General features: G+C 36.9%; 1 protein-coding gene across 5 annotated transcripts in view; it reads left to right on the plus strand.

The window, feature by feature from the left end:
* Window positions 1-471: 471 nt before the first annotated feature.
* The window catches only part of LOC145781005 (uncharacterized), a 43,627-nt gene continuing 17,225 nt past the window's right edge, over window positions 472-26,873 (plus strand). For 3 of the 5 annotated variants that reach the window (XR_014290692.1, XM_082592702.1, XM_082592706.1), the window contains exons 1-2: window positions 472-592; window positions 20,766-20,862. The gene's annotated coding sequence lies outside the window, so the exon portion shown is untranslated. Of the gene's footprint in view, window positions 593-5,083; window positions 5,223-20,765; window positions 20,863-26,873 lie in introns of those variants that run through there. The other 2 variants (XM_082592704.1, XM_082592705.1) reach the window with 2 other exon arrangements.

Genomic DNA, 26,873 nt, shown 5'->3' on the forward strand with positions numbered 1-26,873 from the left:
GTTAACGGAAACTGCGAAAAAAATGTTTGTGGAAACTGCGATAAGCGAAGGTTAGGGTTAGAGCATAGATTACTCTATGGTTAGGGTAAGGGTTAACGGAAACTGCGGAAAAAATGTTTGTGGAAACTGCGATAAGCGAAGGTTAGGATTAGAGCATAGATTACTCTATGGTTAGGGTAAGGGTTAACGGAAACTGCGGAAAAAATGTTTGCGGAAACTGCGATCAGCGATGGTTAGGGCTAGAGCATAGACTACTCTATGGTTAGGGTTAGCGGAAACTGCGGAAAAATGTTTGCGGAAACTGCGATCAGCGGACTTCGGTTTTGAGCTATTTTTTCTCTCGATCTTTTCAGGGGAAAAATTTTAAAATGATTGCGGAAACTGCGATCAGCGACTTCGGCTTTTTTTAATTTTTTTTTTTCGATCTTTTCAAGGTACGATCTGACGGTCCGAACTGTTCATGGTAGCCTACGAACTAGGTTGCATCCTCAAGCACACACCCCGAGAGTCGAACCAGCGCCGCTTGATCTTGAAGCTTCTTCGTTCCAGAAGTGACGTGCTAACCAATTGAGTTATCGGGGTGGACAATATGGTAACTTATAAAACTGACTAACAAACTAAACTAAATGATAATATAGTTTCGGGAGAGAGTTTGCTTTTTTATACCAAAGACAGGCAAGACACAACAATACCACAGGGTTGAGCATTACAACAGTATATATTTTTTTCATATTTACAAAATAGTTTAACATTCAAACGTTTTCGGCTTAACCTAAGCCCTCATCAGGAATCTGAAAATATTAATAAAATACAATAAATTTCAACTTCTTGAAGGTAACTAGCTAACTAATTGTAAGCATCAAGAAATACGCAGCGGTTAAAAGCAATAGTGTGGAAAACAAACAGACGGACGAAAAACAAAATTACATTAGAAAAAGGCAACCACATGACTACAAACGAATTAGCACCACAGGGAACGTGATCCATCTAACTCAGTAAATGTTTAGTAGAATGGACGCGCCGCCAGCAAATAATTGTTTGTTTAAATTTGGGTTGTAGCGTTTGATTAATAGCGCTTCCTGAATTTTTGTGTCAAATTGGGATTTGCCTTTGCGTAAAATTTTAAATGAGTCAGCAGAGAATTTTCGATTTGTGCAAAAGGAACGCTCCATAATATGGTCTTTGATGGCACTTTTCTTTAAGTCTCTAAAGTTCAGATGCTCCCTTACTCTCGTGGTCAAATGTCTGGTGGACATACCGATGTACGTCAATGCCGAATCACACGGACATGTAAAACAATATACGACATTTGAACAGAGAGGCGAAGGCGTCTGGGACTTTAGTTGAAAATACGAACTGATTTTGAATGTTTTATAAACAGGAAAAACGTCCACATCAAATTTACTTTTCATAAACTGTCCGATTTTGCGAGCAAACGTTTTAGAATCTTTTCCCACAAACGGAATGGACAAACAATGCTTCAAATTTAACTCATTTTCAGCCTTTTCTTGTTGGTCGGAATTCGTGGAGATAAAGCGATTCAATATTTTTTCAAAGTATAATTTTGGATAACCATTATTATAGAACATTTGTTTTAATTTCTCTGTTTCAGTATTAAAAAGAGCATCATTACAGCAAATCATTTTAGCCCGAGCTAATAGGCACATGATCAGACCAGATTTCCATTTCGATGGGCATAATGCGTCAAAATTCAAAAACAAACCAGTATGGGTTGGTTTGCGCCAAACCCAAGTATCAAATTCGGTAGCATTAATTTTAATTTCAACGTCCAAAAAAGGCAAGGTTTCGCGTGCTTTTTCAATTGTAAATGTGGTGCTAATTCGTTTGTAGTCATGTGGTTGCCTTTTTCTAATGTAATTTTGTTTTCCGTCCGTCTGTTTGTTTTCCACACTATTGCTTTTAACCGCTGCGTATTTCTTGATGCTTACAATTAGTTAGCTAGTTACCTTCAAGAAGTTGAAATTTATTGTATTTTATTAATATTTTCAGATTCCTGATGAGGGCTTAGGTTAAGCCGAAAACGTTTGAATGTTAAACTATTTTGTAAATATGTAAAATATATACTGTTGTAATGCTCAACCCTGTGGTATTGTTGTGTCTTGCCTGTCTTTGGTATAAACTAAATGATAAAGTTGCAAAACCTTCAGATTTCTGTAACGTAGTGCAGCATAGCGTTGTTATTATTAGTTTCTGGTTTCGGGGCTGTTAATCTTCAGTTCTGGCGTTTTCCGTTCAATGGTCTTTTGGATTTCGTTATGCTTGCTGTGTTACACCTTCGTTCCCATGTCTGAAAATAGAATAAATGTAACACTGAAGACTACCCTGTCCTGATCACCTCACGCCGCCATCGTATCCAGAGGTGTTGTCGTCCGAACGACGGCTGGGTATGAGAGGGCGTCTCATCATGCAGTAGGCCTACGTCACCACCGCGCTACAATTAATATAGCAACTGTCCATTTTTTTGTCTTTGCTTTGATTTTTTATTCAAAAATTTTTGAAAAACTTTTATTTTTTTCTCTTTTCTTCTTCATGAGTTTTTAAATTCTACTAAGTTATTGCGACCAGGACCGTTGAGAAGATATTTTGGGCCCGGTACAAATGAGATCTTTGGGCCCCAAATTCGCTGTTCTATAGTGAGTAGTCAGGTGGTGCTGACGCCAGGAAGATATTATCGCTCCTTCTCAACTAGGTTAAAACTTGTTAAACAAAACAGCCTCGCAAGTTGCAATGAACAGCAAACCCAATCTGTGAAAAAATGACATCATGCTTCACTGATTTTCGTTGCATGCTCTACTAAAAAAGCCGCTTTGATTGGTCTTAAAATTATTGCTGAAGTTTCAGCAAAGGGGATTTTTTTATAGTACCTTTTTGTAAAGTTGCGGCCCTGGTCCAAAAGTACCCCCTGCACGGTGGTTCATTCATTGCTAGAAGCTGCAGCACTTCGTCTAACTCTGTTTAGGAGTTTGTTTTTATTAGCAATTTGTTTTTACCAAATCTTTATTTTATTTGTATTATGTTTTATCATTTTGTTCAGTCCAAAATTACTCCATTTTAATTGGTCGAAATTTTCAACATTGTTTTCTGAATAGATCTTCTAATCAAGATAAACCTCTCCACAGTGACTTGCAACATTGTCTGTGTAGTTGAGTGATGAGATTCCTGATAGGCTATGACGCTCAAAAGGCCGATGGTTCGAACCTGCTCAAAAGCATGTGACTGTGTCTTTGACAGGACACTGTGTCAAGTCATCATCCCCTTTATCTAAATCTTCAACCACCAACCACAATAAAGTTGACTTCATTCTGATGACGAGCTCCTTAAGAGAGTCTCATAAAAAATACTTTGAGCAATGGTCCTCCTCTCCATTTTCAAATTCTCTATCAGTCTACCATGGATCAATTTTTAAAGGCAGTGGCTATTTGACCGGCGCCGGTCTTTGAATCTGAAACACTATTTGACCGGTCATGACATCACTATACAGTCACTTTTTTTCTTTTTCTCTTTCAAAGCAAAAGACGAAAAGCACGCATATAAGTTCTAAATCCAACCAACTCATTCAACTTGTTACGTGACGCGTGCGATACGTCGCCGGCTACGACTCTAGAGGGATTGAGTTCGATACTATCCGGAAGCATTCCTTCTTTTATTTATTTTTTAACTAAATTTTGACAGGAAGTGCATTTTTGTAGTCAGTTTTTAATTATATTTTATGTCTTTTCAAATGTGAGTAATAAAGTTAGAGTTTTTTTAATTTGCCGGAATTTGAGAATTTCTCTGGGTATTTTTCCGATTGTGGCTGTGCTAACTACTGATACGGTATATAGCCTACTACATAATTTTTCATTCAGGCACGTTTTAAACCTTTCAAGGTTTTGCCACCTTTTCCCGTTCATTAACGTGCTTGTAGGTCTATATCGATTTTTGTAGTTAGTATCTTTTTCGTCCCGGACGCGTTAATGACGAAAAATAAAATGATTGATTGATGTGACCGTGTTTGCCGAACGAAGCATTACATTTTTGCTCTCAACAAGTTAGTTATACAATGCTTCTTTTAAAAAAATGGTAATGGTATGTAAATGTAATGCAACTCAAATTAAAAATTGACTACAAAAATGCACTTCGGGTCAAAATTTAGTTAAAAAAAGAAAGAACGCTTCCGGGTAGTATCAAACTCAGTCCCTCTAGAATAGGAGCCAGCGACGTATCCCACGTGCCACATATCGAGTTGGATAAAATGGTTGGATTAGAACTTATATACGCGCTTCTCGTCTTTTGCTTTGAAAGAGAAAAAGAAAAAAAGTGACTGTATAATGACGGTCAAATAGTGTTTCAGATTCAAAGACCGGCGCCGATTGAATAGCCACTGCCATTTTTAAACAATGGTTCATCTCGTGGGGTGTATGTTTGAGCGACTCAGTTTAAAGACTACTCTTCATTCAGCGGTACGTAGTGGATGCAGTAATTTGGTTGGTTTGGTTTTTGAATCTTTATTCTCGGATTGACAAAGCCATGATTGCTTGATGCTTATTCCTGATAGTTTAGCATACCGTACTTGTAGAGTCTTTTGATGCAAGGCCAGTTACCGAGATTGACTGAGTAAAGTTTACGATTGTGTTGAAGTGTTGTTGCCTGGGAATTATTCCATCCATTATGTGCCGCTGAATGGAGAGCAGTTCTTGAATGCAAATTGCTTAAGCGCACACCCCGAGAGCCGAACCAGTGTCGCTTGATTTCAAAGCTTCTTCATTCACAAAGTCAAGTGTCAAGACCAAGTGATCTATCGGGGCAGACAATTTACAAGTATTAACCAGCAAAAACTTCACTCTATCAAACTCGGTGGCCGGCCTGTGTCAGTGGTTCAAAGCCTCTGCAAGTATGCAAAACTCCCAAGAATAAGCTTCATAAAATTCTTTCTCAATCCAAGGGTAGAGATTTCCTCAATGATTCAAAGAAACAGATGCATGACATTTTAATTCTTGATAAATAATCTTTTCATTGGTGGGTTCTGCAGACTTTTTGTATTGTGTGCCGTTTTATGCAACTGCAGGTTTGTGATGATTATTTTGATCTAAGACTATCCAAAATGAAAGGAAAAGTGACTCGAGTGGTTTTTCTGATATTTTTGACCAGTTTCAACTTGGTTTCATCATGTCAGCATCATGGTATTTATGCTAAGTTCAATCGACGTGGGCAACAGCTTGGTATGTTAAGATATTAAGTAAACTTGCCAATTATTTGAATGTTTCAATAGTTTTCTGTGCTTTGTATTCAACATGTTTAATTGTTAATTGTAATTAAATAACATCAACAATGAAAGAAAGGATTGATATGATGTTTTTCCTGTCTTGGCTTCTGGGCCATGACTGAGTGCATTAAAAAGGTTACTTGACAAACCACTAGGGTGTTGCATTTTTCAACAAAGTTTTAAAGCAAATATTCCAAGTATTATTTTCTGCTCGGAAATATTGTGAAACTACAACAACAAAAAATTGTTTGGGAAAAATTTTAACTTTTAAGGGTCCTGAGTTTTTTGTTGGTCATTGACCGATTTTTTAACAAAATGTCTGAAAAAATATATAGTCAATTCGGTCAAAATGTCCGAAAAAATATATAGTCAATTCGGTCAAAATGTCAATTTGGTCAAAAAGGAAATACTTTCATCAGAAAAAATGACCAAAATAAACAAAAAATTACCGAATTTTTTCAAATCATTTTGGACAAATGACTGAAAAGTCTCAGCGAAAAAGAAAAAAACAAGGGTCCCATGCTCACTCCCAAAATTTCATAGTTTGCCATAAATTGTAAAACTTGTAAACTTTTGTGAAATCTACATTTTACATGATAAACATGTCATGTTGCATATCATTTCGATCAACATTTGATGGAGAATGAGCTGGATTAAGCAAAAACTATGTTTTGTGAAAAAAAAATTTAAAAAATTTCACAGTTTCATGGTACAGGTTGATATTAGCTCTATTTTCACTCATCACAGTTGCTGAACAACATCAGTAAAATGTTGGATATGACAAATAGCACCTCAGAGGTTGAATATCAAAGATCATCGTTAAGGCCAGATATTATTTCCAACAAGGCTTGTGTTTTGAGCACTAAAAAGCTCTCATCGTATGTAGAATTTTGACGCGAATTCTACGTTAAAGAATATCTTTCTCACTGGCGCCAAACAGTGGATTGGATTATTATATGCCTCGCTCAGTTAATACGGTTATGCGCCTACAACAGACAGAGAAACAAGCCAAGGAAATTGAATCCGAACAGGGTCTTGAGTTCTGTTATTTTATTATGGCAGAAAGGTTGCAAGATCACAAAGTCAGAAGGTCACAAAGTCACAGGATCACAAGTTGCTGATCTCGAGTTCACGGGGTTACAGGTCGCAAGTTCAGCCACAAGGTTGCAGGTCGCAAGGTCACTGGGTTGCAGGTCGCAAGGTCACTGGGTTGCAGGTCGCAAGGTCCAGCCACAAGGTCGCAAGGTCGTTTAACAAACTTAGTGGGCAGATATAGGCTACTTCACTTCTAGATAGAGCTGGTGATTATAGTTCAGACTCACCGAGACAGCAATCAGGGCTTGAAGTGATAATCCGTACAAGCAATAATCCAATTATAATAGTCGTAACAGTCATACAGCAATTGATTCTACTAGTGCATCTTATTCAAATAGAATACAAAATTTACAGTTAGTAAATGGTCAAGAAATATTTAACATAAAGTTTCTCAATTTATGCTTTAAGAGTTAAGATTTAAACATCTCGTTTTACCAAATGCAGCTAATACAAAACTCAGAGAGCATTGCTCGTCTATGCTTTCACAAGTAAACAGACTTCGCTTTGCTAAGCTTTTATGCTGATTGCAGCAAAACGCAGAGGATGTGCGTTATATAAAGACAACGATAAGAAAAAATAGCTTCAGTAATATGCCTTGGTTGAAGCAAGCAAGCGGATAACAATTGTTTGCTAACGTTCATACAACATCTTTCAAGATGCGGCGAAAGCTTCGAAGAAATGTTGTGCTACATCAAGTATTGACATTCACATACAGACACACAATATTTAGACGTTGAATTACCGTTGGCCGTGCTATGCCAACGTTTAAATGGATGATGAAAAACAACGCTTAATTTTCAGCCCACAAGATGACATAAGTTGTTTTTTAGGGCAATGGAAGTTAAAAATAGCATTTTAAAACAACACACTACAGATACTCTGGTGCCGTTTCATGAGTCAATCGTTGCAAGCCCAGTCTCTTGTCTAGAAACTGACAGCAATTATTTAACTTGTTTTTCGGGAAGAATAAGGAATTGCTAAAAATGTAACTTGTTTTTGTACAATTCGATAGATCACCAACTCCGTGGAAAGAGATATATGGATTTAAGTAAACACAGGCTTTATGTCTGTAAAAGTAACGTAATAATTCTATCAATACGAAGACGCGATTGACGTTTCAGAGGTTATCTTAAAACAACAAGACTTGCGTATTTAGTTGATATACATAGACTGCTTCATACAGTGGCTGCTATTTGACATGTTATTCAAGTCGATTATAAAATTAACATCGTATAGACTATCTGGGTGCCAAATGTTTCGTCCCTGAGATCTTTCGGCCCGGATCTTTCGGCATTTCAGAAATTCTTGCCACATTTTCCGTTTGTACGGATGAATGGATCACCCCAGTTCGAATCTTATTTTATTTGAAGTCGATAAGGGACAAAAAGTCTCTTGAATTTGAACTTCGAATCAAATCACAGAGAAAAGTATCTTGAATTTGAACTTTGAATTGAATCACAGATAGGTCTTGTAGTGTCCAAAAGTTTAGTGAATAGTAGCGTCTTTGTTGTATAATTAAGAACAAATGTCTTATGTCCTGCCAAACGCTATTCCTAACACAATGACAACTTATTGTTGTCCCGATATCCGCACTGATAGCTCAGTTGGATAAAAAGCGCCTGACTTTATGAAAAAAGAATCTGCAAGATTTAGCAACGCTGGTTCAACTCTTGGGTTGTGCGCTTGAGTCAGGCAATTTCAGGACTGCTCTCCATTTAGTGGCTCCTAATGGATGGAATAATTCAGAGACAACCACACTTTAATAGTAAACAGTAACTTCACTAGCTGTCAATCTCGTTAACCGGGCCTGCGTCTTTAGTTCAAAGCCTTTACGACAGATTATCGTAGAGACTAAAACCGCTTGAAACTACTGTAAGATCAGTTCTTACTGTGCTTTAAAATAAGCGAGTTTTAGATGACGCAAGCGCAAAGAACATTCAGTAGTCTAATTCAAGTCCGCAGAAACAGTATGTACCATTGACAACCACTGCACAAGATGTTTCTGCCCTTCCCAACTTCGAATAAAATATCATTTCGGTTACGGTGTTTTGCCACTCGTAGTCCCCCGCTTTCCATGATGGTAGGCAATGTCTTGTAGGGCTGAGAAGTCGGAACGAAAGATCTCAGGGGCAAAACATCTGGCAAGCGACTATCTCAAGGGTTATTGGATTGTGGGGCAGAGCAGCTGAAAGTTCCAGATGCCAAACGACACCATATAACATTCTATCTATAGGAGATCCAGCAAACTTACTAAGACTCTCCTTGATGGTAAAGAGGCAGAATTGCATAATGCAGTGTTTCATTAATTATGCTACGATGGGAAAAAGATTTTTCAAAGAGAAAGGCTGCTGTCCTTTTTGTGAAAGTATTTTTTTGTAGCGCTGCAAACATTTCGAAAAGACACCAGCATTACTGGGGACAACTGCTTCATTGCACTGAAGCAGCTCATGCATTCAAATTTATTGAAAAATGTCATCAGCATAATGACTGATACAACAGCTGTCAACACTGGTCATGTAAAAGGTATATGTGCAAGAATAACCCAGTATTATATATCAACGAAAAGTATGGTCATGATGTACTTGTCCTCGAATGCCTGTATCATAACAATGAGTTATATCTGGAATCTGGGTGATATAATTACAGCATATGATGGAAACACGAAAGCATCAGACAAACTTGTGGAAGATTCTGTCTTTAATCTCGTTTCAAAGATGACCTAACGGAGTCCAATCTCCAACAACCTAACATCAAACCCAGTGCATAGACACAAAAAATGATTGGAGATTGCTTGGAGGGTTTACTGTCTGAGTTTTTCGGCAACAATCACAAGTCCATGAGAGATGACCAATAGGGTGGAGTGAAAAACATTTTTTTTTTCAAATCAAAAAATCAGATTAACCAAAAGTGGCGTATGGACCTAAAACCAACTTCTGAGAAGGTTTTGGGTTTGTGCCACCTACACCCAGGTGGCCCATAATTTTTAAAGGTCATCTGAGGGTCAAATTTCATGAAAATCCCATAACTTGTAAACTGGTTAAGTTAGAATGTTGGTTTTTGGCTTAAAATTTCCAGAAGGTCCATGTTTATATATGCTCTAATGCAACTTTTGTCTCTATTTTAACTGCATAAGCTGATAATAATAAAAATTGACGTTTTAGTTTGAAAGCTATGTAACGTGAAGAATAGGGTGGCCAAAAAAAATGAAAATTTTTTATTTTTATTTGCACACCCTCTCATTTGAGGAGGATTCATGAAAAAATGACACTGTGAAAATTTGAAGTGAATCCGACAAGAGGAAGTGCTCTCCCACCGACCTCTAAATTTGCTTTCTTTGGCATAATTCATCAAAATTCCTTGAATATGTGACGTAATTCTTTTTTGACTTATCTACATTGCAGTTGCAGCATTTTTGTGTTAACCATTGTTTTACTCTGAATTTATGATATAATAAGTGTTTCCACATGCAGAAAAACAGAAATAATACACAAAATAGATCACATTAACAAGCGTTTGGTATGAAATTAAATGCACTAAACTTTAGCGAAAACCATATAAAAGTACGTTCACCAGTCACAGTCGCAACGCTTCAGGTGACAACACATTGCCCAGAAAAAGCAAAAGAAATGTTTGTAAAGAGTCAAGCCATTGATTTTATTTAATGGAGCTGTTGGCATGTTGGCTTTTACTTGCACTTGTTGGAAGCAGCTTTCTGTGTTGCTCGATCACCTGATGGAGGAGCTGGCGCTGTTGTTCATTTTCTGTAAGGACTTCATTGAAGTCAGTAGCTAATTTGACTGCCCAGTGACCGCTCTGCACAATCATTGACGACTTTGAGATCATGGCATGCAAGAAATAGCAGCCTTCGATTAAATGCCTGCTGCATGACAGTGATAGCTTCAGTGTGGATTCCTGTATTGCTTGATGTCGTGTCAAAACAAAGTGCAGCTAAGTGCTCTGCTACAACTCGTGTATGAATTCCACTACTTTTTGGCCCATTAGTGATCCCGTTCCAACAGGCAGCTTCGGAATGCCAAGCAGTATCTCAACATGCATACCAGAAACTACAATGGCCAAAGATTCGCACTTTGTGCCATTGGCATTAGTCAAATGTTTACCATGAAAATGAACAACAAGTGGAACTGTAACTGTTGGTTTAAATTTTTGCAGCACTGCAGCTGCCAGGCTTTCACGTTTTTGTTTCGAGAATTCATGACAGAGGAATGTGACATTGTCAATTCATTTATATCAATTCCAGCTGCAGCAAGAGCAGGAGTGACGATCATCATTGCTTGACGACTTGATGTTATAGTTCTGTTCAGTGCTGCATTAAACAGTGGATTATCGATAATGCAGCGTTTTGGTAATGGCTGCTCCTACTGGGTTTTCTTTTGTTTTGGTGTTATTTGGATTTACAGTGCAAACAGTGGGTCACTGGAAGAATCTTCATCTGCTAATCATTTTCAGATGAGAAAGCAGCAGCACTTGATGGTACTGGATCAATGCGATTTCTGTTGCGTCTCTGTTCATCATCTTTGCGCTTTCTATACTTTGCAGCAGCTTGCCGATGCATTGGGTCCTCTGTTGTCATCAGTATCTGTCATGCACCACCTTGGTCTATCAAAAACTGACAGTCTTTTGGTATTGTTATGCGGCATTCCCAGTTAGCATGTGCAATATCAAATAATGCACTTAAGCTCTGGGTGAAGTCAGCTTCCGAGGTCAGCTGGGAAGCTGAATTTCGCCTCTCTTTGTGCTTTGATTCTCCTATATGCTCTTGATGGATGCGTTTTAGTTTGGTAACAACGTGAGTCTTTGCAGTGGTAGCGATATTAGCTTTCACTCACAAGAACTGTACTGCAAGCAAGTGGCAGTGTAACCTTATTGATCTTCATCTCGTAGAACCACACCCCAGACCCCATACAGGCAGCTGACATAGCCCCTCAAGGGAGTCAACACTAGAGAGTGGGTGTCCATTTGTTGACTCTCTTGAGGGCCATGTCAGCTGCCTGTATGGGATGTGGTTCTTCGCCGTCTACTACGAGATGAAGGTCAATAAGATTACACTGCCACTTGCATGCAGTACAGTTGTAGATGAAGTAATATTAACTACTACCATCTATGCCACTTTTTGGTTTGCAGCACCATCAATATCTGCCCCTACAAATGACCTAGCAATGTTACAGCTCACAGAGGATTATAAAGAGGTTGACAATGCAATTTCTCAAGTGGCAGAAAAAAGTTGAGGTTGCGCTTGTGGTACATCAGTGAGGATCTTGCTGCACTGCCTTTATTCAGTGATAATAACACAGATGATGAAAAGAAGGCAATCGTTAATGCTCTTAAGAAAGACCCATTTCCCGAAGATGTTCGTCGTGATGCCCCAAACAAAATTGTCAAGTTTAAACGTCTCTCTTTGGCACAGTTTGTAACACAGCGTTTACTTAACCTTTTCGAGTCACTGCTTCTGTTGACACATGGCGTGATCGTGATGATTATAAAGAAGCATGCAAAGTTTGGCGTCATCTCAAAGCCGTCAATGATTGTGCAGAGCAGGCAGTCAAATTAGCTACTGACTTCAATGAAGTCCATACAAAAAATGAACAACAGCGCCAGCTCCTCTATCAAGTGGTCAAGCACCACAGAAAGCTGCTTCCAACAAGTGCAATAAAGTCAACCAATGGCTTGACTCTTTACAAACATTTCTCTTGCAATTTCTGGGCAATGTGTTGTCACCTGAAGCGTTGCGATCGTGACTGGTGAACGTACTTTTATGCGGTTTTAGCTAAAGTTCAGTGCATTTAATTTCATACCAAACGCTTGTTAATGTGATCTATTTTGTGTATTATTTCTGTTTTTCTGCATGTGGAAACACTTATTGTATCATAAATTCAGAGTAAAACAATGGTTTACACAAAAATGCTGCAACTGCAATGTAGATAAGTCAAAAAAGAATTACGTCACATATTCAAGGAATTTTGACGAATTATGCCAAAGAAAGCAAACTTTGAGGTCGGTGGGAGAGCACTTCCTCTTGTCGGATTCACTTCAAATTTTCACAGTGTCATTTTTTCATGAATCCTCCTCAAATGAGAGGGTGTGCAAACAAAAATAAAAAATTTCCATTTTTTTTGGCCACCCTAGTGAAGAATTGAAAATGCTATATTTGAACTATTTGCACCCATAGTTATGTGTTAAGGCATAATAGGTACAAACTGACTAAGTACTGCTTAAAATACTTTCTAAGTAGTTAGTACAAACAACAATCATGGATATGTGACAAAAAAACTCAATGACAAAAATAATGTAGCAAAGGCTCATATATATGCAATAATGTTACAATGTTATTTGACATTAAGTTTCAAAATTTACATCTTTGGTTTCCATGAAATTTATAAGAAACTACTTACAATCAGGGTCGCATTATAAAAATTATCATGTGGTGAAAAAATATTGAAATCCTTCAACCTGAAAACATCAGGACTATCAAAGTCAGAAAAAAATACTTCGACTCTGATCCATTGCAAATTTGGACAAGGCTGACTCTGGTTTGGTAAAGACCCTTGCCAACCTTAATCCACCACTGTTTGCGGGTCTGCTACTATTCGGTGAGTCCGATTCGGTGAGTTCCTAACCTCTAACCCCTAACCCTAAAACGGCAATGATAGTTAGTCTACGGTACCCGAAAATTTAAAAAAAAAAATTGAAAAAATCCCCCATTAAGGGATCGGACTCACCGAATCGGACTCACCGAAACGGGCCATTCCGACTGTTTGCAATGAGTGTTTTAGAAACCATGACATCAACTCATTCATAATTACACGTATCCAATAGCAATACACAGCCAGGGGCTCCGAGAGGGGGGAAGTCGGGCAACTTTCCCCCCTAGGATAACATTGTAGCCTAAAGGAAAAACGAGTAGCTTTTCGTTTTTTCACGTTTGAGGGGGCCCATTTTTGCCACTAAAATGATAGTGTACCAACTTAAAAAAAAAAATCTTTGAATGAAATAGGCAGTTCCAAGTATTTTTCGATCATAGTATATGTAACTTCAAATGTATCTCATCAAGAACAAATCATTCTCGTATTAAGGTAGGCGATGTTAAACTGCTTCAAGACGTAAAATTTGATGCTGTTAAGCCTACTGATTTCTGCATCATCAATTTTCTATTGTTTTAACTTGAAAACTGGTGCTGCTGCGTTTGGCTAAGCGTGTAGCCTACTATTTTTGCTTGACCAACGGAACCTTGACTTCAAAAACTGCGTTAGCCAGGCGTAAGTCCACCCTGTTAGCTCAGTGGTTATGCGCCCGGCTCAAGATCATGCAGCACTGGTTTGACTCTCGTGGTCATATCATTTTTGGAGTAATTGATCTACTGTAGCTTGTGTCATTTTCAAGTGTAACTAGACCAGATAGGAAATTCAAAATAAACCTGCCTCATTCAAGAAGCCTACTTGAGCAGTTTCAAATTCATGCTTCTCTGCATTTGTTTTTCCTTTACAATATTATGCTAGGGGGGAAAGTTGCCCGACTTCCCCCCTCTCGGAGCCCCTGGCTGTGTATTGCTATTGGATACGTGTAATTATAAATGAGTTGATGTCATGGTTTCTGTAACACTGATTGCAAACAGTGGTGGATTAAGGTTGGCAAGGGTCTTTTACCAAACCAGAGTCAGCCTTGCCCAATTTTACAATGGATCAGAGTCGAAATATATTTTTTCTAACTTTGATAGTCCTGATGTTTTCAGGTTGAAGGTTTTCAATATTTTTTCACCACATGATAATTTTTATAATTATGCGACCCTGATTGTAAGTAGTTTCTTATAAATTTCATAGAAACCAAAGATGTAAATTTTGAAACTTAATGTCAAATAACATTGTAACATTATTGCATATGAGTCTTTGCTACATTATTTTTGTCATTGAGTTTTTTTGTCACATATTCATGATTGTTGCTTGCATATCCTTTGTACTAACTACTTAGAAAGTATTTTAAGCAGTACTTAGTCAGTTTGTACCTATTATGCCTTAACACATAACTATGGGTACAAATAGTTCAAATATAGCATTTTCAATGCTTCACGTGACATAGCTTTCAAACTAAAACGTCAATTTTTATTATTATCAGCTTATGCAGTTAAAATAGAGACAAAAGTTGCATTAGAGCATATATAAACATGGACCTTCTGGAAATTTTAAGCCAAAAACCAACATTCTAGCTTAACCGGTTTCCAAGTTATGGGATTTTCATGAAATTTGACCCTCAGATGACCTTTAAAAATTATGGGCTACCTGGGTGTAGGTGGCACAAACCCAAAACCTTCTCAGAAGTTGGTTTTAGGTCCATACGCCACTTTTGGTTAATCTGATTTTTTGATTAAAAAAAAAATATGTTTTTCACTCCACCCTAATGACCAAGCTTGCTATTTGGCACTAGTGTGCTTCACTTTCATGGATGTTCCACAGATCTTGCTAAAGTTTCCGTTCCGAAAACAAGAGGCAATTCTTTCCTAGGTGGCTGACAGAAGCCAGTGGATATTTGAGAATTTTAAACTTCAATCCTCTCGTGTTGACTAACTCTCAAAAAACAGCACTAGAGTATAATATATTTTTCAATTTTTGCTGTACGTTTATTCTCCAATGTTCGTTTCAATTTATGTCAAGCCAAGTGCTGTAGAAGATGAAAACAGGGGTCCCACTCGGCATAAAATCATAAAAAATCATAAAATTTTGCTTGATTTGGAAAAAATCATAAAATAGCATAAAATTTAGACGCAATCATAAAAAATCATAAAATTTAGTGTTGATGGAGAACTGAGAATGTAAAAATCAAAAAAAAATTGAGATAGTGCAATGTGTAACAGTTCCAACCATGATAACAGCTTAATTATTTGTGTAACGATTGTAACGCCGTCTGTTGAATGAGCTGATTTAGGATAAACCTGTGGTTGCGTAATCAAGTCCAGCGTTGTCTGTGGAGCTGGAATTAGAAAAGGAGCGTAGCTAAATACCTTCATTGCATGTTTTAAACGTCATTAGACATAGACAAGTAGACGCTGACAAGATTTCAAGACATTGCAGTTATTGTGGAAGAATGGTAAAAGGATAATTTGACAGCAATGTTTTGGGAAAAAGCGTAGAGCTAGGCAAGGAAACTATTGAGGCCATTTGCAAGCAATGTGTTACTCAGGCCTCGAAATTCACGGCGGACATGTCCTTAAATCTTGAGTGGGACCTCTGACATTACTTCCTGCAGTTTTTGCCTAAGCAAAAAAACTTCAAGTCAAACATTGCATCCACCCAGAGATACAAAAGGATTTCAAAAGCATTAAAGGATCCTTTGATTGAAGCTTATATTTCATTTGTATGATTTGCTTCTGGTGACTTTGAACGGTTTTTAGTCCAATTCCAATGTGAAGAGCCACTGATTCACATTCTTTACTCAGCAATGTGCTATCTAATCATGGCTTTGTTTAGCAAATTGATCAAAAAAAAGAACATATCATCCACAGAGTCAGAAAATCTTTTGCTTGATGTCACAAACAAAGAACTTCAGAAGCCGTTGAACTTGATTGATGCTGGAACACGAGCAAAATTTTTAGTCAGTGACAGTGATATTGCAGTCCTTACTGAAGCTGACAAGAAGAAATTTAAATCTGACTGTCTAAACTTTTTTGTGGTTGCTACAAGTTACCTTTTAGTTTACATCATTTGCCATTACAGTCATCTGTTATTAAGCAGGCACAATTTTTGCACCCAGTAAAAAGAAATGATGTTGGAGCTACAACGTCTATCGTCAATCAGTCTCCAATTGCCTTAAAAAGTGCCTTGCAAATGCTTTTGCAATGATGTATCTGTTTCAAGAGAAGAGCTTTATGATAAGGCAAGACTACAGTAGTTACGGTATCAATCTAAGGATATTCTAGATGAGTTTTACAAAAAGACTGATCTTGAAAGTAACAAATACACCAATTCCCAATCTTCTTACTGGACTCAGGCACTAATCAAATTGCAGCCAAACTGTAACACCCAAACTGTAAGAGGCAGCCAAACTGTAACACCCTTACCAAAAGTGTCTTCCTACAAGAGAATTGACTATTATTGGACAAAAATTGGAGGCCTGTTAGATGATGCTGGGATAAAAAAATATCTGCAACTACTTAGTCTTGCAAAATGTGTTCTAACATTAAGTCACGGTAATGCCAGTCCTGAAAGAGGTTTCTCCATTAATAACATTTGATTGATTCACATAGAAGTTTTCTTAGAGAAATCACAATTGTTGCACTGAGAATGGTGGAAGATGAATTAAATCGGTATGATGATGAGGTAAACTTTCCCATTAACAGAACACTAGTTTCAGAAGTGAAGGGTGCTCGTGCAAAGTATATGGCTGACCTTGAGCAGGAAAGAGCCCTGGAAGAAAAATTGAGAAAAGAGAAAGAAAGTGCTCAGGCTACTGTTGAAGCCAACAATATGGCAGAAAAACAAGGGAATCGAAAAAAATGAAGATAAAATTAAAAAAACTGAAGCAAACATTAAAGCTGCTGATGAAATTATTGGAGATGGGCATGCAAAGCTTCAGGAGGCATTGTCAAACACAGCATTGAATCGGAAAGTTCTTCAAGCAGCTGAAGCAAGAATTGACATCGGCCGTGATCGTAAAAGAAAATGTGAGAAAGTGCTTGCTAGGCTCCAAACTGAAATTAAAAAGAAAAGATTGTAAAAGTGAATTCTTTACCAATTAACTTTGTCCCAACAAGTAAGTTAACTTTGAAATTGAACGAACGCCATTTTCAGTCTTATTTTTTAAAATTCTATGTTGTTCGTGAAATGTTTCAACTGCCTTGCTGTGAGTGTCCTTAAAGTGTAAAAAGAAATATATACTTTAAAAAATTAAATAAAACAAAACATCGAGCTCTGATGTAAAATCATAAAAAAAGCATAAAATTTTGATGGAAAATCATAAAAAAATCATAAAATAACCAAAAAAATTCATAAAAAATCATAAAATTTTTTACTTTTTTGGCGTAAAATCATAAAAAAAATAGGAAAGTCTTGAGTGGGACCCCTGTGAAAAAAGCTTTGGTGTTGCTTAATCGTGATTTGATGAAATCGTCACAACCTGCCATAGTGAAACATACCAAATCCTGTTTTTTGAAACATGCGATGACTTGGTTGTCTCCATAAAATGTTGCATTGTCATGCTATTTCACCAATCCTCCTGTGAAATCTGCAGATGTATCAAAGATCTCAACCACTGCAGTAAACATCAGACACTTGCTCTGGAGCAATCGTCCACTGGCTGCTTTTGTCACAAGCCAATGTTCTCCTTGCATATCAATGGGCCAGCCTAAAGATTGGATTTCATTTAAGAATAGTCAGATGGCAAATGAGAGACTGATAGGCAACATTACAAGATGCCTGAGTAGCAGAAAGGTCAAGTGCAGTGATGATAGAATGATGGATGATCAAATAAAAGAAATTGATAATAAGATCCGAGCATTATGTCAACGCAATGACATCCGATCTCGATCAGCTTTGAAAACAGTAGGCTTGGCCTACTGTATTTTAAAGGAGTAGGCTATTCTTCATCAGTCATCACTCTGAACAGCTAATATGCATTTATTTGTTTAATTGCATTTCTTGTACACTTTTTCATATGTTATGTTTCCGCATTTACTTGTAAAAAAATTTTTATAAAAAAATTCAAATTCCAATTTTCCTTTGAGAAAATGTACTTTTTGCGGTTTAGAAATATTCTCCATTAAATGCTGATTGAAATGATATGAACATGACACGTTTATCATATAAAATGTATATTTTGCAGGCGTTTGAATATTTTACCATTTACAGCTAATGGTGAAATTTCCGTGGTGAGCGTGGGACCCCTAAAGCTTAAAATTATTGCAAAAAATTTTTTCTGTGGGTTTTGTAACATTTTCGGGCAAAAAATAATTATATATACTTGGAACATAGGTTGTAAAATTTGCAACACCCTAACTAATCAGCACTGCAGCCTTCACTTAACCACAATGCGGAATGTTTCTATATGTTAAAGTTTTCCTACATGTTAAAGTTCATTTATGTTAGAGCTTCGGTAGAGAGTTTGTCTTGTTGAACCATAGGCATACGAAGCCGAGCAACGTGATCAAGTTTAGCATCTTCAAGTTTATTACATTTACATAAACATAAAACTACGCAACAAATTAAGTATCGAACGTTTTCGACATCACAAGATGTCCTCTTCAGGAATAACATACATACAAATTAACTACATCTGAAAAAAATACAATGGTTAACTAAATCTATAAACAGAAAAAGACAAAAAACTGCACAGTACTTCTGACTAGCTCAAACTCAACGATATAGGCTCCACGAGAATCAAAGGTAACTGCATCAAAAGGTGTTAAACAGGTCACATGATATGGTAAAAAGGCAAGGTGCGAAAAAACTAATTTTAAAATACAGAGAGCAAGAAAGACGAGCCGCAAGCATACAATTGTCTGTTTAAAAGTGGATTGTGACGTTTTATGTACAGGGCTTCCAAGATCTTAGTTTGATACTCAGACCTGCCTCTAGACATGATCTCAAACTGCTTGATAGAAACGTTATTTTGGCATTCTGTACATGAAAAAATGTGATCTTTAATTGCGCTTTTCTGTATAGAATTCAAATTCAGGTGTTCCCCAGCTCTAGTCGATAAATGTCTTGTTGACATACCGATGTATGTCAGGCTTGCATCACGCAAACAACTGAATTTATAAACGACATTAGAACATAAAGCAAAGGGCGTAGGCGACTTCAGCTGAAAATATCTGCCTACTTTGAACGTTCTATAAACAGGGTAAATGTCACAATCAAATTTCTTTTTGACAATTTTAGCTAGATTTTTTGAAAATCTTACCGAATCTTTTCCCAAGAATGGTATATCAAAAAAGTTGCTAAAATCGTCTTCTTCGGGTTTATCTTTCGGTTTCGTATCCAAAAAAGTTTTTAATATTTTATCAAAAAAGTATGACGGGTATCCATTTAAATGTAGCATATTTTTCAACTTTTTAGTTTCATTGTGGAACAACAAGTCCGTCGAGCAAACCAAACGGGCACGAGATAAAAGACACAAGATTAATCCAGATTTCCACTTATTTGGGCAAAAAGCATTGTAATTTAAAAGTAGGCCAGTGTTGGTGGGTTTTCTCCAGATTTGTGTGTCAAACGAGTCATGATTTATTTTTACTTCAACGTCTAAAAAGGCAATAGTGTCATCAGATTTTTCAACAGTAAATTTGATGTTTTGATGTTGAGCATTTAAAAGGTTATATACTATACTCGTCAATGTTTATTTCTGATTTATGGCGCATAATGATCAGTTTTTACGTGTGGAAACATGACAAGCAGAAGCCAACAAGCACACTTTGTTTAAGCAAATATGGCTATTTTTTGGGATTTAAATGAAACACTTGCGGTATCTTAAAACTACTTAGCGGTCACCCAAACCAAACCTTTAAAAAAACCTGGTTACAATTATCTTGTTGCGACTGAGCATTTTTCATACTGGCAATACAAAATTAGTAAGTTCAATATTTTTTTAAAGAACATATAACATTAACAACAAAATACTTACAATTATTATGTTTGACTAACGTTTCCTATTTTACAGTAATATTTCACAAAAGGTTTACAATGTAATAACAAACTTTGGTTATTTTTAAATGTTTAATTTCAACACTTCCGACTTGCGTGCATATTTCTCCATGACTAATTCACTACGGTATCAATGATTGTTTGTTTGAAATACCCATCTCTATGGCTGTTAGGGTAGAGGTTGGGGACCTCAAAAGGGAATACCCTATGGCCTTTCTTTCTCTAAATTCGACCCTGACTGAGTGGCTCATTCCTTGTCGCATTGTGTTACTGGAACTGTTTTACTGGCAACTAATGACTTTCTCCTAATTGGTTTCTGGCTTCATTAGTTTATGGGATTTCACTTGCACTTATTTTTTATTATTTTTATATAACAACTAATTCGTCATTGAAAGTATTAAAAATATTTGAAACAAAGTTTTGCACCTGGGATATCTTCTTTGTATACCAGTGATGACGAATAATAATAATAATCATGTTTTTATTTGCGCCTATTGCGATAACATACAGTACACTGCGATCACAGATGCGATACAACAGACGACAGGAAGCAGCAAAGTGACATAGTCTTCGAGTCAGCTGCTCCCCTTATTTTGGCTTGCCATTAAGTGTCTTTGCCGAGACACAGCCACGTGCTCTGGAGCGGTGTCGAACCCACGTCCTTTCGAACGTCGCGCAGACATTCTCACCACTCGGCTACGCAGCCGACAAATAGGGGTTTGGCTTCGAGAATGGTTAAAATATAACACAAGGCAAATTGACAGTTTCAGATGTTCTCATGAAGTGGGTGAAAAGTCAGTTTCAATCAGCTCAAGTTGCCGACTTGGTTGGACAACAACCTGTTCCCTACAAGATTGAGAGGTGTGCTTTACATAGAACTTTACATCGAAAATAATCGGGTTTGTCTTGAACACTTTGTGAGGATCTTCCGGTCCACAGTTTCTGAAAGCTGACCCTTATTTACTACGGTATGGCCCGTTTCGGCGAGTCCGATTCGGAGAGTCCGGTTTGGCGAGAGCCTTTTTCGGAGAGTTCCCTATTCCGCGATTTTTTGAAAATTATTGGGTACCGTAGCCTAATTATCATTGCCGTTTTTACATCGTTTTAACGTCGCTAAACGTTGAAATCGTGCAGAAATAAATAGAAATAAAATATTTGACCATCATATCAAAAACAATACACATCAACATAGCAAAGGTAGAAGCGACAAAACGCGAACGTTAAAACGTGCTTGTGACCAAAGTAAGTTATTGAGTTGAAAGAAATTTGGCACGGTCGCAACACCTTCAGAAAAATTTAAGATATGAAGGGAAAATAAAAAAAGAGAAGATGTTACAAACAAAAAAATAAATCATGTTTATGTATAGCCTATGAGTTAGTACTTTTGAATAGTTAAAATGATTAGTTTGGATCAACAAATGTGTGGCCTACAGCTTGGATTGAAAGGAAATTATCGGGTACCGTAGCCTAGTTATCCCGACCAGCAAACATTTGTTCCAAGAACCCAGTTAGCCTAACAGTTCATTTTTACATTGTAGTAACAGATAACCAAATGTGTGGCCTATCGTTTTAACGTCGCTAAACGTTGAAATCGTGTGGAAAAGGGAACTTTTGCTGGCTAGGATATGTTGAAACTGAGAAACATTCACAGAAGCCCTTCGATTTGTTCCAAGAACCCAGTTAGCCTAACAGTTCATTTTTACATTGTAGTAACAGAATAAAAAGGCTAACCAAATGTGTGGCCTACAGCTTAGATTGAAAAGAAATTATCGGGTACCGTAGCCTAGTTATCCCGACCAGCAGAAATTGCCGTTTTTACATCGTTTTAACGTCGCTAAACGTTTAAACTGATGACATCCAAAGTGGCTCTGTGACCTTTGGACCCTAAATGTCTGTGACCCTAAATCAGGCTCCAAGCAGGAACCTCAGAATTACAGACCGATATCGATTTTATCGCCTTTCAACAAAATATTTGAGACAATCATTCACAAACGCTTGGCTAATTTCTGGGACAAATATAAACTCTTCTCCCCTTTGCAATTTGGATTTCGCAAAAACTACTCAACCAATTTAGCAATTACTCACTTCCATGAAGATATCATAAATGAACTAAACAACAATCACATTGTGTGCTCAGTATTTATAGATCTCAAAAAAGCATTTGATACAGTTAATCACGAAATCTTAATCGACAAGTTGAATCATTATGGCGTAAGGGGAAACGTTAAAAACCTTATTCATTCCTATCTAACCAATAGGCAGCAATATGTACATGGCGGGGAAATCAACTCTTCTCGCTCAAATATTACTATTGGAGTTCCTCAGGGCAGTGTACTTGGCCCCTTTTTGTTTTCAGTTTACATAAACGATCTTCCCGATGCAACTAATTTGAAAACTCTACTCTATGCTGATGACACAGTTCTCTATTTGGCTCAAAAAACTACCAGCAACCTCCAGCCGATAATGAATAAAGAATTATGTAAACTCTGCACTTGGCTTGATAACAATCAGTTGACACTCAACTTGAGTAAAACTAACTACATACTCTTTAACAATAAAAAGACTACACTCTCCGATATGCAAATAAAATTAAGTGATACAATAATTAAAGAAGTTGACCACACGCGCTACTTAGGAATCACAATAGATAACAAACTCAACTGGAATAAACACATTGATAGCCTCTCGAAAAAACTATCCTCTTCTTCAGGCGTACTGAGCAAACTTAGAAAATTCACTACTAGAAAAGTTCTCATCAATATTTATTATAGCATTGTACACTCGCACCTACAATATGGAATTATCAACTGGGGATGCGCACCCACAAAATACTTGAATAGAATTCAGGTTAGACAAAATAAGATAATTAAAATTGTTACAGGAGCATTTGAAATGAAAACTAAATTACTGCCACTCTATCAAGAAAATAAAATACTAACTGTTAATTCTACTTAGGGGAAAGGTGTGTATTTTGAACCCCTTAAAGAAAAATAAGCACAACTCAGCCAACTTCCGGTCAATGTGTATTATTTTTCACCCAGATACAGTCTAGGTACTTGCAAACCAGTGTAGAAAATATAAATCACATACAATAAAAAAATACAGAATAATTAAGCAATAAAAAATGTTCAAAAATGGTCCAAATTACACATATGGTGTGTATTTTGGACCATTGGGGTGTGTATTTTGGACCATTGGAGTATGTAATTTCAACTGAAGTTGCTTGAGGTCTTCGAAATGAAATTTCTGGATGACGGTTCAAGAATTCCTTAAGACAATCTTTTTCAGCCAGACCCTTTTCACTGTTGAAGCGGGTATTGATATTATTGGAAAACGCAATGTCATATGCAAGCTTTCTTAAATCTATGGCCCCTAAACCATGATAAAATCTCCACTCCATTTCCAAAACATGTTTGATCAGTTGATCTTCAATATTTTCGGGAAGATCAAGTTGTCGACCAATGGTTTTTGACACTTGTGTAGCATATTTATTGGTAGCTGTTATGGACATGTTTTAACACTACAGCTTTGGGAATTTTGAACTGACGCGATGCTGCATAGGTGAGATGACTGGTCCAAATTACACACTGTCATATACTGTTAAAAATTACCAACTATGACTTCCACACTTGGTTACAAGTCTTGTAATTCATCACAACATCTCCTTATAGGTTAAAGATAATACCAACATCATATCAGACTCAAACGTCATGCCAATAACGTCTCAGCGCTTAGCAATCAACTCCCCAAAATAACATCAGCATACCCAAAACCACAAATTCCAATCTCCCGTCCACGTTTCTAAACCTAATGAGCTGAGTTTTTCACATCCGGGCTATTATTATTTTTTCTTTCAAGCTGTTCGAAAATACTGACAAAACGATTTTTATTTTTTGAGTTAGGGGACTGGTCCAAATTACACACTGGTCCACGTTACACCACTTTCCCCTATAAACTAGAAATAAGCAAATTTATGTACAAATTCTATAATAATAAACTACCGGAAAACGTCAAAACTTTCTTTACACATGTATCCTCTATTCATTCGTATAACACCCGACGTTCAAGTTCCAATTCACTTTATACTAAACTGGCAAATACCCAATTATTTCAAAAAAGTTTAAAATGCATGGGAATCAAGGTATGGGACAGTTTATCTCAAAATATGAAAAAAAAACATGAACAAAGGCTTCAAATATTTCAGTAAAATGTGCAAAAAACACTTCTTCAATAATCAAGAGCTATAAAAACGACATCCACTACCTGACTATGTTAATTATTGTTATTGTTTGTAGTATCTGTATTTGTTTTGTTTTTTCTGTTCTTCCTTCCTTCTTCTTTTTTGTGTCAATTTGCAACAATATTAACAACGCAATACTTTAACTATTTGAATGAGAGAGTGCAGACTCGACGACCTCCTACGCCTTCAGGGCTACGGTCTTTCGCACTCTCTCATTGGATGCACACTGTCAGTTTTTGTTTTATGTATGTTTCGGCGTTTCACATCCAAACAAAAATAAAATGACCATCCATCCTTTGTGCATTTGCAGTTGGTGTATTTTTTCATTGTTTTGGATATAGACAGCCTTGTCTGACATAAATAATAATAATGATGTGAGCAAACATTTTGATTTAATAATCACTAAATTTCATTTTAATTTAATTTGCTTTATTGGAATGCAAAAGAAACGATATTGTGGAATGAAATCAATGAAATACAAAATTCTCTAAGCAGAAGGCGTCGTTGGATTTGGAATTTTCTAATAGTTGAGGATTCGAATTACAATTCAATTTTATTTTTCATTGCTGGCGCGATCATGTAGCCCAGGGCTTCTCAAACTTTTTTGTTCTGCGACCCCATTATGGGGACATTCACGATTTCACGTTAATGACATTAAAACGGGGTTAGTTCTTTTGTCTCAATTTGTTTCGGTTGTTTTTGGCTTGCATTATAATTAACAATGACTTTAACATTGCTACCACATGAATCTACGGAACCTAACCACTGATCCATAGTCAGTTAATTTTGCATCTGCTTTAAACTTTAGTCTTCGTTCCTTCAGAAACTAGTTGCTGGGCTGCTCTGAAATCATAATGCGAGCGGTAAGGTTACTTTTGGTCAGCACGTTATAGCAATGATAGCGTAACAATGCATCAATTGTTACGATTGGTTATATTTTATCGTTCGACATTTCACACCGACGGTTGCGGTCGATTGACATCATAGCAAGACTACAAGAGAGAGAGAGGGAGAAAACTTTTATTTTGTCTGTTGCAAGATAGCGCGGTACAATTATACACAACATGAATAGAATAGCACCATAGCCATCTAGATACCACAACAGACAGGAAGCAGCGAAAGACTATATCAGTCATCGAGTCAGCTGCTTCCATGTTCTTAATGTGACAAATGTCAAGCATCGGTACAACCTACTGGCACTAGACTAAATTAGACTATTTCATTACGACCCCAAAATTTCATTACGCGACCCCATTTGGGGTCGCGACCCATAGTTTGAGAAGCCCTGATTAGGGAGCGATAAAGTAGTCACACGAATTTTACACCAACAAAAGGAAAAGATGACAAAACCAAAAGGTTTAAAATATGCATCAATAAAACAGTGTTTCAAAAACATAATCTTAAAAATGCAACGTATCCTAGTCAGCAAAAGTTCTCTTTTCTACACGATTTCAACGTTTGGTGACGTTAAAAGGATGTAAAAACGGCAATTTATGTTGGTCGGGATAACTAGGCTACGGTATTTCAACGTTTAGCGACGTTAAAAACGATAGGCCACACATTTGGTTATCTGTTACTACAATGTAAAAATGAACTGTTAGGCTAACTGGGTTCTTGGAACAAATGTTTGCTGGTCAGGATGACTAGGCTACGGTACCCGATAATTTCCTTTCAATCCAAGCTGTAGGCCACACATTTGGTTAGCCTTTTCATTCTGTTACTACAATGTAAAAATGAACTGTTAGGCTAACTGGGTTCTTTGAACAAATCGAAGGGCTTCTGTGAATGTTTCTCAGTTTCAAAGTATCCTAGTCAGCAAAAGTTCCCTTTTCTACACGAATTCAACGTTTAGCGACGTTAAAACGATAGGCCACACATTTGGTTAGCCATTTCATTCTGTCACTACAATGTAAAAATGAACTGTTAATTGAGTTGTGTGGTTTGAAATGGAGAAAGATTTGGAAAAAATAAGTGAGACTTTTACTGGAAACCCAATTAGTAAATAGGGTCTGCTAGTATTCGGCGAGTCCGATTCGGTGAGTCCCATTTGGAGAGTTCCCTAATCGGCGAGAGCCTTTTTCAGAGAGTTCCCTATTCCGCAATTTTTTGAAATTTTTTTTGAAAATTATCGGGTACCGTAGCCTAATTATCATTACCGTTTTTACATCGTTTTAACGTCGCTAAACGTTGAAATCGTGCAGAACAAAATAGAAATAAAATATTTGACCATCATATCAATAACAATAGCCTACACATCAACATAGCAAAGGTAGAAACGACAAAACGCGAACGTTAAAACGTGCTTGAATTCGTCATGTCAGTTCAGTTGTTTTTATTTGTGACCATCATATCAAAAACAATACACGTCAACATAGCAAAGGTCGAGAAAAAGGTAGAAGCGACAAAACGCGAACGTTAAAACGTGCTTGTGACTGAAGTAAGTTATTGAGTTGAAAGAAATTTGGCACGGTCGCAATACCTTCAGAAAAATTTAAGATATAAAGGGAAAAAAAAAAAAAAAAGATGTTACAAACAAAAAAATAAATCATGTTTATGTATAGCCTATGAGTTAGTACTTTTGAATAGTTAAAATGATTAGTTTGGATCATCAAATGTGTGGCCTACAGCTTGG

Source organism: Aplidium turbinatum, chromosome 12 (assembly GCF_918807975.1).
Source record: "Aplidium turbinatum chromosome 12, kaAplTurb1.1, whole genome shotgun sequence".
NCBI lineage: Eukaryota > Metazoa > Chordata > Ascidiacea > Aplousobranchia > Polyclinidae > Aplidium > Aplidium turbinatum.